General features: G+C 38.6%; 1 long non-coding RNA gene across 1 annotated transcript in view; it reads right to left on the reverse strand.

Annotated features, from left to right (window-relative positions):
* LOC309646995 overlaps positions 1–14,343 on the reverse strand; it is a 45,324-nt gene that overhangs the window by 10,611 nt on the left and 20,370 nt on the right. Inside the window, exon 2 of the long non-coding RNA XR_014255723.1 lies at positions 1,073–1,167. This is a non-coding gene — a long non-coding RNA (uncharacterized lncRNA). The remainder of the gene's footprint in view (positions 1–1,072; positions 1,168–14,343) is intronic.

Here is a 14,343-nt window from a genome sequence, read left to right on the forward strand (position 1 = left end):
ATAGATAGATAGATACATAGAAGATAGATAGATAAACCTCCACCCAAACCTCACATCTTGTACAAATGGTAACTCAAATATATCATAGATTTAAATATAAAACATAAAACTAAAAAAAGTTTTGGAAGATCATATAGGAGCAAATCTTTATGATCCAGGACTTGCTGAAGTGTTCTTTAGATACAGCACCAAAAAAATATGATAATAAAATGAAAAATTGATAAATTGGACTTCATTAAAATTAAAAACATTTCCTCTTTGAAAGTTCCTGCTAAGAAGATAAAAAGACAACCTACAGACTGAGAAAATTTGTAAACCACACATCTGACAAGTGACTAGTATCTAGGATATATTTTTTAAAACTCTCAAAACTCAACACTAAAAAATAAACAATTTAATTAGAAAGTGAACAACAGTCATGAATTAAGTTTAACTTAATTTCTAAGATTAGCTCTTGTGACATAGATGCTGCATAAAGCAGTGAAAATTTTGAAGAAGCATGGAATGGAAAGAAGATGAGTAAGAAAAATAGGAAATGCCCAAAGTCAGGGATTTATAGAAAATGGTTGGGAACGTCAAGGAAGAGCATGAAAATGGCTTATGTAATAGCTTTCCTGTGTCAATGATCAATACATAACTTTCATTTGTCTTATCTCCACCACCCGGACCCCATCCATGTCTTCATTTTTCTTCAGCATTTGAAAACTACTTATTCATTTAATAAATATATATTGTAGACCTATGCTAGGCTCTAAGGACCCAGAGTTGAACATACTAGACACTGCAATTCTCAGCTGGGCACATAAGAGCAAAGTTGAAATCGTGCAGGAAGCTTTGATTCAAACTATAATACTTCCCCCCTCTTCCTCCTACAGAACCCAGCCACATATTTTTACATCCCTTCCATCAAGAAAGGGTCCATTCCCAGAACAATCAGCAGGTACAGATCAGAGTTTATCCTATTCCTCAGGTGTGTTTCAGCAGAGAAGCAAAGTCTGAGGACTTCTGATTTACATAAGTGTCACGAGAGGGTGAAGGATGTCTCAATTTAACTGACACGCTGAGAACCTACCAGGTCGCAAGTGCTGTAGGCTAGTACCCAGGGTTCAAAGATTTCAAGAGAGATTCGGTCCTCATTGAGATTAGAGTTGACCAAGGCAGGCAAACCTGTATATGAAAAGAACAATGACAAAGCAAAACATTAAGTCACTTTTCTGTACAACAGAAATTAAACACAAGATTGTAAATCAACTATACTTCAATAAACATTTTTTTAAAAAGTAGGCTCATAGGGACCATTTATATGAGTGTACTTGTTTTTATTGGGCTGGGTGGGGTTTAGTTGGAAAACTGCCTAGCTTAAATGCTTCTTAAAATATTAGAAACCCTTTCCCAGCCCTCCCATCTTTCTGAGTCTGTTGTCACTGCCTCCACTGAATTTTTAATATCTGGTACTTGCAGATAACAAAGGTACTGATCATTAGATGTCACCATGAGTAACCAAAAGAAAAGGTAAAAGCTAACTATTTCCCAGCACGTATATACATAATACACACATAAGATCACACTGAAACAAAATGTCATAATAATAAAACATATAATTTATTGCGTCCTTACTGTGTGCCAGGTATTGTACAAAGCATTTTACAGCCATTATCATATCTAATTTTCACAACACTATTGTAAAGAGGTAATTATTACCCCTACTTAATGGGCAGGAAACTAAAGCTCAGAGCACTACACAGATCGTCAACAGGAGAACCAGGATTCCAACCCAGTCTAGAGTTGCTGTTTGATGGGATCAAAAAATAATACCCCTCAAGTTCAAACCAACTGACATATGGGCATATGGAGTCAGACAGATGGAAATCACAATGCCAGCTTTATTACCAGTAAAATTTGGAAGGAGGACATGGCTAAACTGTGCGAAGAAACAAGTTTAATGATACTCCTCTGAATTGAAGCTGCCCTCCCTCCAAAATGCAGGCCCTTACTGCCCAATGCACTTTACCCAAGGACCCACATTGGAATGCTTTCTCTTTGCAGGTTTACCCCAAAGAGAGGAGAGAAAATGCCCTTCAAGCCCAGGGTTCAGTGAGTAAAAGGAACCAGTGGGACCGATAGTATTGGGTTAGGGAAGTCTTCTAAGAGCAAAAGGAAGGAGAGAGAAACAAATGATCCACCCTAGCATGCCCTGGGGCTGGGCTCTCTTAATCCACTGGGTTTGATTTTTTTTATCCTATCATCTGCAGGAGGGAAGCTCTGTCTTCAGGAAAAGACCTCAGCTCTAATACCAGACACTGTTCCATTGAGAGTCACTCTGGAACTACAGATGGGTAGCTTGGATGTTGCCCCCAGAAATAGTTTGAATAATCAATTCATTATATGAACTCTAAAAACTTCTTCATATGTAATCTGAAAATATACTCCTAATTCTTTTTCCCACCTCCAATTATGTCCCGGCAAATTGTCTAATGTAGCTCGTTGGAGGTTCTGTGATAAGTTTTAAGATTTTCAGGGAGACACTCTGATAACTTAAAACCAATCACATAGGAATGTCCTGAAGTTGAGAAAACCCACCCCCAATATCATATTAGCAGAAAAAAAAAATTAAGCTCCCAAGATAAAATCCTTTTGCAATATAAATCTAAAAGAATTAAAGACCAAAATCAAATTGTCTTGCCATGGTTAGCTAAAAGTCTATAGATCATGACAAAACTCTCCATTAGAGATTCAAACTCTCCTTTTATAATGTATAGTTGTTCTTTGTAAATGGCTGGCAGCTACATTGCTCAGGCTCCCTTTCATCTAAGTGTGGCCAAATGATTGAGTCTGGCCAATAAAATAAGAACAGAAGTGATACGTGACACCCTCCCCACCCCCACCCCACTTCCAGGCCATGCTCATGAAAGCCTGGATATGATCTTCCATTGTCTCTCTCACTTCTCCCCTCTGCTTGCTAGATGTCGACACCAAAGGTGACCCTAAAGACCATCCACTGACGTTACCCACGTCTCCATCAACCTGGGCTCCCACATGACTGCACGGAGCAGACCTTCTCCATCACCACCACAAATGGTACTTCATGTGAAAAGTCTAGGGTTTGCTTGTTACAGCAGCTAAAATTAACTTAATTAAGAGCAAGTTAAAAAAGAAATTAAAGTCTAAAATTCAGCACCCCTCATTTCTGTTTTATTATGCTCAATCTCAGCCCATATGTCCATTCAGAGGTATAGGTAGAGTTGAGGATCCTTCAGGATTTCAGTCTGGGCTGCTCATTCATAGATCTGCTGATTCGGGACCACACCAAACAAATCTCTTTTGGGCTTCACTAGTCAAGTTCAAACTGTTAAAAGGATGCATAAGATTATCACGTCCTTGCCCCACAGCCATGACATTTAGAAAACAAGTAAATCCTCAGTTCTAGGATAGTTTTACCTAGGAAGATGATGTTCCCAGAACCTGAGAGACATAGCCACCAAAGATGAAACTGAGAGAAGGAAAGTGGAGAGCAAAGGGGATCTTTTTTTAATTCATCCTGGCCAAGTTACGGTTCAGTCTCATGATGGTTGTCTAGGGGAATCATGGTCGGTAAAACTAAACACAATTGGAGTGATCTCCCAGCAAGGGTGATTATAGAATCAGGTTATGCCACCATTTGCCATGCTGGGGAGGGACCCACCTATGCTCACTTTCTCACCTCCCAGAGAGGAGCATTTGAGAGACTACTGCTTATTTAGCAAAGGTTCAAGTTTCACAAAGGTGGCATCCCTGGTCATCAGATCCTTCTTCAGGTTCCTTCCCTTCCCTTCCTGCACCTTCAAAAACCTCAATTTCTGTTTACCCTCTGAGCCCTAAGTGTCTGGCACCCCTAGTTTAGAGTCAAATAAGTACTCCAACTAATCATTGTGAAATCACATCCAAAATCTCTTGTGGGCAGCTCTTTCCTCCTGTGTCCCAGTGGTTGTTGACTCTGCTTTTTTATTGGAATTACCTAGATGTGAGATACCAACTTTTAGGGTATTTTTTTTCCCCTCTAGTTCCCATGTTTGTTCCCTGTGAGGAATCATCTTCAATGGGTCTCTGAACAGAAACTGCTAAAGATGTCACTAAGCTCCATGCCCCCAAGGGCAGGGGGAGGACAAATACCTCTGACACGTGCCCTCAAGATGTTATCCCTCCTCAGCTTTTCAAAGTTCTTAGTCTTGGATAACATTTCTTTCTTTTATATCTTCTTTTATTTCCTCTGTATTTGGATGCACAGATATTAATTCCCATCTGTCATTCGCCTACTGTTCTATGGGGATGCAGCTGAGCTTCTGGGAGTTTCACTACCTCATACGTTGGCCCTTTTCCTTCTCTAACAAATGTAGGCTAACCTGTTTTACCTGAATTCAGTACCTTCCTACCTGTGCTTCCCCTTGCTTTCAGAGACTATAAAAGAGATTTCCAGAGTGTTTCATCTCAAAAACAACACTAGCCTTCATCCCCTCCTCATTTTGCTTTGCACTCAACTTTCCAGAATGCACAGATGGCGGTGGAGGAGAGACATCGTCCCATCTTTCACTGATGAACCTGCTTTGGTCTCTCGCATTGGCAACCTTCATGCACTTCAGCACGTTGGCAGGACAGCCTTGGACAGCTGAGCATCGGCACACATCTCAGCAGCAGCCTGGAGCTCACGCCCGCCAGCCTGGTGCTCTCACTTGTACTGTAATCCTTGCCAGCCACAAGGAAGCGCCAAGCATCGCCAGCCGTGGCTTTGATGACTTGCAGACATGTAGGCTGGATTTGTTAGCTCCTTATCAGCTTCCAAATGACTTTGACAAATTTTCTTCTTTGATTTTCTTTTTCCTTTTGAGGGAATGTTTGGATTCCAATTGCACAGCCTTGTTTATATACCAGTTAAAGCAGGAAGCAATTACCATCAATTATCATGTGACACTAGCTACTGTCTTGTAATTACCGTGACATTAAGTTTATATAGAAATTATTGTTGCCTCCTTCCAACTAAATACTAAAGAATGGCATGTCACGAGGGAAGAAAGCCCATCTACAAATATAATCTTCCCCTCTAAGAAAATCTATCTAGAGACCACTTTTCTTAAATGTTTGTGTATTTCTCATTTCTTAAGTCATTTCTTCATTCAAAAATATATGATGATGATGTGCTTGACAGCCTCCAAAAGGGTCCCCAAAAACGCATGTTTCCTGGACTTCTCCCTCATTAAACAGGGCTGACCTGTATAACCGGAAGGATATCGTTGGAATGAACCAGTGTGACTTCCAAGGTTAGGACAGGAAGGACATTGCAGTTTCCACCTTGCTCTCTTGGATTGCCCACTCTATGAGAAAGCAGCCCCCTGTCATGAAGACCCTCAAGCAACTCTATGAAGAGATCAACATCGTGAGGAAATGAGACCTCCTACCAACAGCCAATGTGCCAGCCACGTGAGTGACCCACGGTAGAAATGGGTCTTCCAGACCAGTCCCAGTCAAGTCTTTAAAGAACTGTGTCCCCAACCCATCTTAACTGCAACCTCATGAGAGCCCCTAAATCCAGCACTATCCAGCTAAGTTGCTTCCAGATCACTGACTCACAGAAATGACAAGATATGAATTAATATTTATTATTGTCTAAGTCATTAAATTTTGAGGGGATTTGTAATATGATAGTAGATAATTGATACAGATGGTGATTATTATTATTGATGGCTATGACGGTGATACGAACTCTTATTCCCTGGAAGAGAAAATATAATATCAGGCATAGGATTCTCCCCTTAAGAACACGACAAGTTTAATTACAGATAAATCACAAGGCTTGTGACTTGGAGGTAAATTACATGCTTATTTAGATGCTGATTTGTAGTTGCATTCTTAGTGACAAAGATGGAGTAAATACCCAGATTCTTTGATGCCAAGATCTAAAGAGGTAACTTCTTTTCTAACTAAGGAGAGGAAAGCAAAGTTCCTGGAAAGAAGAACTATGACAAAGACCTTGTATCACTCATATAGATTTTCTGTGGTGTATTTCCTACTATTCAGTGTCAAAAGAGATAAGGTCCCCCTTACTGTTAAGTTGTTTTATTACAGCGCTGTCTTTATCCATCTGAAATGTAAACTTCTACGTTTGTACAGATGTTAAAGTTTGTGAAAAGTTTTAGATAATTATATAAAGTGACAAAACATAACTCTCAGAGAAGATATAATTTTTATAAATTACTCTTTGTTAATTACTTCAGATACAACTGACCTTAAACTTATTTTGTTCTGCTTCCCCACCTAATACTAACACTGGGGGTTAACAGACACTGTTAAAAAAAAAGTCAACTCAGTACAAATGTAGACTTTCAAACTGACTGTTATAATTTTCTGTATTCTCTTTTTAGCAGTTCACAAAAAAGGCTTGATTTAAATAATAATACCTCTAATGATTTCTAAATCTAAAACACAATATGAAATACTATTCTTCTACATTTGAGTATAGTACTTTGGGGTTTATAGAGCATTTTCTTATACATTATCTCAGTTGTAGAATATTAACAACAATAATGACATCAACTGGTTGGGCATTTTGATGCCTATTTTACAGATAAGGAAAATGAGCAGCACAGCAACTTACCTAAAATCACAGAACTAGAAAAAGCAGAGCTAGAATGGAAAGCCATGCTTAGCAAGGGCCAGAACCTGGAGTTGGACCTTTGAGCATCTGACTTTAGACTGTTGTTACAAGCTGAGGCAAATAAGGGTGCTGCTAAGTGATATTTTGTTCAGAGTGGCCAGGAATTTGCCAGTCCTACCAGGACATTTTGCTCTACCCTGCAAGGCTCCCAAGGAAGATAAATGCACCAAACACACTTGGCAAAGCAAAGCACATTTTCCTTAGCTAGGTTGTTCCCAGGCCCCAACACAAAACCCTAATAAGACAGGCTGCATTATGTGACCCAGTTTCCCTAAAGCCAAAACTAATTCACTGCAGGACTCGGCCTGGACACCACGTGGAGAGGAGAGACAGCTTCCTGAGAGAGAGATGGGACAGACACTTCGACTGAGAACCATTTCATGGAATATTTTGCCTTGAGATCTTTACATGGCTTGTCTCTTCTTTTTATTCCAATCTCACCTTTCAGATTCAAAGGCCCAGAGAAGCCTTTCCTGACAATCCAAACTAAAGCAGCCAGCTCCCCATTTATTCTCTAACATAACACCTTGTTTTAATTATATCATAAAACATTTTGTTCCCAGAAATTACCTTATTTAGTCATTGCCTTGTTAATTAGCTGCACCTGCCCCTCACCTTCTATCTTAGAAAGCCCTCCAATAGCAAGAAATTTGTTTGCTTTGCTTTTTGGTTTGCCTCCAGTACCTAAAAGATCCTGGCCCATAGTAGATACTTTATGAACAAATAGATGAACCCCTTTGAATCTTGGTATGATTCCAAGTCCAAGTTATGTTTTTCACTTTCTTTATCAATCTTCTCCACTCCTTTATACTTTTATAGACACAGAACTACCAACCTTAAACTTTGGTTTTTCCAGACTTAGTCTCAACTTTTTGACCTTCCATCTCTAAGAGGAACTCCCCACATTCCTAAGAACCTCTTGATTACTTGGGGAGACTTCTCTGAATTTCTCCAGTACCATGATGTAAGAGAATGAGCATAGATTCAGAAGGCAGACAGATGTGGACTTAGCTTGTCTAATACCTGAGGCTCAGAAACTGAGGCAGAGGATATATGGGAAATCTCTGTTCATTCCTCTCAACTTTGCTGTAAGCATAAAGCTGTTCTAAAAAATAAAGTCTTAAATAAATAAAGTAGGTAAGGTATAGGGAACGTCTGGTAAAACGACACAGAGTGAAATGCATTTTTTTACTTCCTCGTAAAGCCCCTACTAAATTCCTAATTATCAATGAAGAGATGTAAATATATAAGTCCACCCAAAGAGAATGGGAAAGGAAAGAGGACATATTTTTCAAATGATCACAATTTTAATTTTTAAGGTGTAAATCAAATCCGTGGGTTACAACTAAACTAGCAGACTACAGAAAGAGGACAGTTTGGAACACCAACAATAACAAGCAGTTTTGAGCAACAGAACTTTGGAGAGGCTCGGAAATTAGAAACATGAAATAGCTCTGAAGGCAGGGTATAAGGGGTGGGCTGAAAGCAGGAAGATTGAAAGTCAAACAAGGAAAAATCAATCATGCATACCTGTGATTCTACTCTTCAAACAGCACCGCTCTCCCTGACTCTTTACCATATATTTCATCAACAAAGGATTCCTATCCATAATTAAGAATCCCTACAAATCAATAAGAAACTCAAGAGAAAAAAAAAAGTCAAGCGACAAGAGGAAACTTGTATGAGCAACGAACATATTTCATTAATGCTTAAGAAAGTGAAAATCAATACTGGAATGAGATAACATTTTATACCCATTAGATGGGCAAAAATTAAGAAGCCTTGAATTGTAATTCGAGTGTTGTTGAGGATATAATTCAGCAAAGTTCTTATAAACATCAGGCAAGATCATAATTTAGAAAATAATTTGCCATCATCATGTGTATTAGGCTGGGCTGGTGACTATAACAAACAGACCTTAAATCTCAGTGGCTTAACACAGAACAGGTATAATATTATGAAAAGTCTCTAAAATTTCTGTGTGAATGGCTCTCCTCCAAGTGGTGACCCAGAGACCCAAGCTCTGTCCATATCAGAGAATTGTGCTTCCAGTTTCAAAGATTGTATGAACACTGGTGTGCATGTATCTTTTTGAATTATGGTTTTCTCTGGATATATGCCCAGGAGTGGGATTGCTGGATCATATGGTAGCTCTATTTTTAGTTTTTTAAGGAACCTCCATACTGTTCTCCATAGTGGCTGTACCAGTTTACATTCCCACCAACAGTGTAGGAGGGGTCCCTTTTCTCCACACCCTCTCCAGCATTTATTGTTTGTAGATTTTTTTTTTGATGATGGCCATTCTGACCGGTGTGAGGTGAGGACCTACTGTATAGCACAGGGAACTCTACTCAATACTCAGTAATGGCTTATATGGGAAAAGAAGCAAAAAATGAGTGGATATATGTATATGTATAACAGATTCACTTTGCTGTACACCTGAAACTAACACAACATTGTAAATCAACTATACCCTAATACAAATTAAAAAAAATAAAAAAGATTGTATGAGATGCTTCATACCCAAGCATGCAGTGGGTTAAAGTACTTCCACCCACATTACACTAGCCAAACCACAGTCATATAATCTCATCCTATCTGCACACGAGGCTGGGAGTTATAGTCTTCTTGTGTAACCAAAGGAAATGAGATGGATGAGCAGCTAGAAGGTCTCTGGCATATCTTATAAATTCGAGCATAAACACACTATAGAGACCAGAAATATCCTGGGGTGACATCAGAGGAATCACTCAGGGACCCGAGAGGAATTCTTGCATATATACACCAGAAGACATGCACAATTATGCTCACGGAAGCATTGCTCATAATAGCAAAAATTTGGAAACATTCCAAATACCCACCAATTAAAAGCTGGAAACAACCCAAATACCAAACAACAGGTATAGGAATAAATAATTTTTTTCACCAAATGGAATACTTTTAGCAGTGAAATGAATGAACTGCAATCATAGACAATAAGAAAGGTGAATCTTTTAAAAAACAGTTTTATTGATGTATAACTTCTATACCAAAAAAACCCCACAAAACCCTGCACATGTTTAGTGAATACAATCTGATGAGTTTGGACGTATGCACACACCCATGATAGTACCACCACAGTCAACGTAATAAACATGTAGACACATCCATTACCTCCAAAAGTTTCCTTGTGTCTTGATTTCTGTGTGTATGCTAAGAGCGCTTATTATGAAATCTACCTTCTTAACAAAAAGTTAAGTGCACAATACCATGTTGTTAACTATAGGTGCACGTCGTAGAGCAGATCTCTACAATCTATGCATCTTGCATAACTGAAACTTTGTACCTCCTGAACAAAAACTTCCCATTTCCTCCTCTCTCGAGCCCCTAGCAACCTCCATTCTATTCTCTGCTTCTACAAATTTGACTATTTTAGATACCTCATATAACTGGAATCATGCAATATTTGTCCTTCTGAGGCTGGCTTATTTCCCTTAACATAACGTCATCCGGGTTCATCCATGTTGTCACAAATGGTAGGATTTTCTTCTTTTTTAAGGCAGAATAATATTTCATTGAATGTATGTAATACATTGTCTTTATCCATTTGTTTGTTGATGGACATTTAGGTTTCCATATCTTGGTTATTATGAATAATGCTGCAATGAACAGGGGATTGCAGATATCTCTTGGAGATACTGATTTCAAGTATTCTGGATATACACCCAGAAGTGGGACTGCTGAATCACATGATAGTTCTATTTTAAATTTTTTGGGAAAACTTCATACTGTTTTCCATAAGGGTTGTACCAATGTAGATTTCCACCAACAGTATCACAAGGATTCTTTGTTCTCCATATCCTTGCTAACGCTTATCTTTTGTTTTGTTTTTAGTAATAGCCATCCTAACTGGTATGAAATGGTATATCATTGTGGTTGTGATTTGCATTTCCCTGATGAGTAGTGATATTGGGTACTTTTCATGCACCTGGTGGCCATTTTTTGTCTTCCTTGGAGAAGTGTCTATCCAAGTCTTTTGCCCATGTTTAAAAACAGGTTATTTTGTTGTTGTAGTTGTTATTGAGCTGTAGGAGTTTCTTGTATATTCTGGGTATTTACCTCAACAGATAAATGGTTCGTAAATGTTTTCTTCTATTCCTTAGGTTACCTTTTCACTGTTTTATTTCCTGTGCTGTGCAGAAGCTTTTTAGTTTGATGTAATCCTAACTTGTCTATTTTTGTTTTGTTCCCTGTGCTTTTGATGTCGAATTCAGGAAATCATTGCCAAGACCAGTTTCAAGAAGCTTTTCCCCTATGTTTTCTTCTAGGAGTTTTACAATTTCGGGTCTTACATTTAAGTCTTTAGTCCATTTAGAGAAAGGTAAATCTTATGAAGAGTTGTTGAGTGGGGGAAAAAAAGCAAATCACCAAATAACACGTTTAAGTATATTATTTTTCATAAGAATTAAAAACTAAACAATGCTAAATAAGCACATTGTTGAAGGGATGCATTTGTGGTTTATAAAATTATTTTAAAATAGGTAAGACAATGATAGACACATAAAGAAAGGAATGTACAGATAATTTCAATGGTACCAGGAATATTCTAGCTGATAAGTTGTTAGGTGGGTTTACGGGTGTTCATTTTATTACCATACATATTAACTCATAACTCTAAACACAAGAGGAAAGTCTATATTTGTTAAAAGTCATGCTTATTTGCTAACTCTTTATGTTGCTATATAAGAATAAGGAAAAACATGAGGAGGGAGGCAATAAAGATAGGATGATATGTTACTCAAAGTCCCTTATTTCTTCCCTGGACCCCACTCCCTTTGGATGGAAGACTTGTTAACTCTGCAGATATTTGACTGTAGGAGATCCTTCTGTTATCTACCTCCAGTCACCAAAAAGGGATGGAAGAATCTGTAACATTGAAGTTTGGGTCTTTGAAGAATCTGACCTTTAGGATGAAGGCTGGAAGCAGTGCAAGTAATATCTCAATATTGCTTCACACTGTGTTTATTAGCAAGTAAAGGGTATTCAGAGTCCTATTGTTCTCAATCCCTTTGACATAATGAAATTTCTGTTGCACTGTCATTTTTTAAAATTGAATCAGAATATGGCCTGAGCTAGAGAGAAGTGTGAGCCCTAATATGGCAGATCCTAAGATGAAAGTGCTTGAAACAGTACCTGGAATAATGAGTGCATTTAATACATGTTTATTACTATTATTACTATAATTAATATTATTATTAATATGTATATATGACATATACATGTATGTATATGTATGATGCTGTCTTCATCTTTTTCTTGAGCATCATCTTCTCCTGATTCACCGCATCCTTTTTCTGGATCCCATGCTGATTATAACAATTTTTGTACCCTCTTCTTTTTCCCAGTTTTAGTTTGAAATGTAAGGGTTTCCAGTATAAGAACAAACATTTGTTATTTCTATAATTTGGATGTTGATACGTTCTATCCTATCCCTGTATCTTTTTGCCTTTGTACATGCACAGAGTTCAAGGACAAAAGTAGAAACGGGATGCAATTTGTAAATGAAGTCCTGTTGCTGATAAGATTGCTCAGGGAAAACATCTTAAGAGAGGAAAGTAGTTAAACAGAATATCGTCTGGGATCTCTTCAAAGCCTAAGGTCTTGCCAGCTCCTGGAGAGTAATGATTATATAATTCATCTTTGTATTTCAAGTCTGTAGAGCACACAGTTTCTGAACCTTTCACACAACAAATGTTTGTTCAATAAATTAGTGAACTAATAAATGAAGGGATGTTTACAAAAAAATTACTCACTGAAGTACAAAGAGTCTGCTTCAGGCATAGAAAAAGTAAAGGAAGTCTTACTGGTAGGTATTTATATATGTCATGTAAAACACTTCAGTGTTTCTCCAAAGCTATAAAAACATCTGAAAACACACAATCAGTTATATGACAATGAAACCTGCCATTTATTTACGTTGCTTAAGGGCTTCCCTGTGTTATAATTAATTTCGTTGAATCCTAAAATATTCCAGGGTAAAGGGATACTAGAGGTTATCTGCATTAGGCAAGGTAGGCTAACATCCATTATCAACAACTCCAAGTCATAATTATTTACCATGATAAAGTTTCAATTCTTGCCCATCACACGCTGAGGCATGAATCCTTCCAATACACTTGACCATGGGAGACCAGACATCTCATCAAATGCACCTAACGGCATTGATTTGCTATTATGTGAGATATTCCGTTTTATTCATGAATACTTGGAATTATTAGAAAATTATTTTTATCAAGTATTCACCTGAGTAACACTTAACAATACGCTGTGATGGAAAGAACCCTTACGTAGAGTCCCTCTGTCTTGGGTTCTCACCTCAACTTTTCATTTACCAGGTGTGTGCCGTGCCTGTAGGTGTGTTTAGGTAAGTGTAGGACTCCCAGAGCCTGTGAGTCTTCATCTATAAAATGGGGGAAATAATGCTTGCCTCAATGAAAAGATTAAATAATGAGGAAGTTCTTGGTTTAAGGAAGGTCTTCAATACATGCCAATCCCTTCTTTAATTTGTACCATTTACTTTGTTCAGGCTCAGCATCCAACACTATCCTTCTTCTCTTCCAAATGATGGCAATTCAGATTATTTGACACATCCATAGTGTCGTCATCTATGGTCTACTGCAAACAAATGGGCCAGGGTCCTTCAACAGTCAGTAATTTGGCATAGTTTACGATCCTTCAGTGACGACACTGTGGAGGTTCCATACGATGCCCACAGCGAATAAGTGAAGTGGTTCTGACAACTTCACCTATATTTCTTTAGGAAGAAATAGGACCAGAGAGGTGAAGTGGTTTGCCTGAGGTCACTCAGCCAAGTCAGGGAGAACTGGAGTTAGAAGCCAGACCTCACCCGCTGCCCTTCTTCTCTCTACCCGCTCCTTCCCTCTCTTCCCACAGGCTCACGGCAGCCACTATGGGCTTTTACGTTACAGTCACTTTTCAGCCTCAAAATGAGATGTTGTTTTCTCAGTCTTGCTATAATTAAGTCATCAGCACAACTCATAAAAACAAAACTGTGCCTTTTTAATTAGTGTCTTGAACGTGAATGAATGGTTCATTATTCTTTCCCATCTCTAGCTGAGATCATTATTAAAGTCTGGAGAAATAATGAATAGCCAGACAGGGAAATTTAGAACATCATGCAGAAGGTCCCTTTTTTTCTTGGATCCCAGAGCACAGGAGTGACCTGGGAGGGTTGGTCTTCTGAGCAAGCAGCCAGTGGACAGTGGAAAGCCAAGACTCATCTGGGTCTCCTTTAGAAAAGGTTTCCTAGAGGAGTGGTGTTTGTGGACTGAATTATGCCCCCCCAAACTCATATGTTGAAGCCCCAACTCCAAAGTGACTGCATTTGGAGATAGGGTCTTTAAAGAGGTAATTAAAGTTAAATGAGGTCATAAGGGTGGAGCCCTCATCCAATATGACCGATGTCCTTGTAAGAAGAAGAAAGGGATACCAAGGAGGCACACTCAGAGAAAAAGCTATGTGAGGACACAGGAGGAGGGCAGCAGCCGCAAGCCAAGGAGAGAGGGAGGCCTCAGGAGAAACCAAACCTGCGGGCACCTTGATCTTAGACTTCCAACTTCCAGAATTGCAAGAAATTACTTTCTACCTTCTAAGCCACC

Source organism: Balaenoptera physalus (genome assembly GCF_965194825.1).
Source record: "Balaenoptera physalus genome assembly, chromosome: 17".
Lineage (NCBI taxonomy): Eukaryota > Metazoa > Chordata > Mammalia > Artiodactyla > Balaenopteridae > Balaenoptera > Balaenoptera physalus.